Source organism: Triticum dicoccoides, chromosome 5A (assembly GCF_002162155.2).
Source record: "Triticum dicoccoides isolate Atlit2015 ecotype Zavitan chromosome 5A, WEW_v2.0, whole genome shotgun sequence".
Lineage (NCBI taxonomy): Eukaryota > Viridiplantae > Streptophyta > Magnoliopsida > Poales > Poaceae > Triticum > Triticum dicoccoides.
Window position 1 is genome coordinate 78,063,933 of NC_041388.1, and position 557 is coordinate 78,064,489.

Consider the following 557-nt stretch of genomic DNA (forward strand, 5'->3'; position numbering starts at 1 on the left):
TACTACTCCCGGTGGGAGTAGGACTCTGTAGGATTGAAAGTATGTCTAGAGGGGGGGGGGTGATTAGACTACTTGACCAAATAAAACTTATCCTTCTCCCAATTTTAGTTCTTGGCTGATTTTAGCAACTTTGGACAAGTCAAGCAATCTTAACACAATTCAAGCAAGCATGCAAAGAGTATATGAGCAGTGGAAAGTAAAGCATACAACTTGCAAGAATGTAAAGGGAAGGGTTTGGAGAATTCAAATGCAATAGGAGACACGGATGTTTTTGTCATGGTTCCGATAGGTGGTCCTATCGTACATCCACGTTGATGGAGACTTCAACCCACGAAGGGTAACGGCTGCGCGAGTCCACGGAGGGCTACACCCACGAAGGGTCCACGAAGAAGCAACCTTGTCTATCCCACCATGGCCGTCGCCCACGAAGGACTTGCCTCACTAGCGATAGATCTTCACGAAGTAGGCGATCTCCTTGCCCTTACAAACTCCTTGGTTCAACTCCACAATCTTGTAGGAGGCTCCCAAGTGACACCTAGCCAATATAGGAGACACCA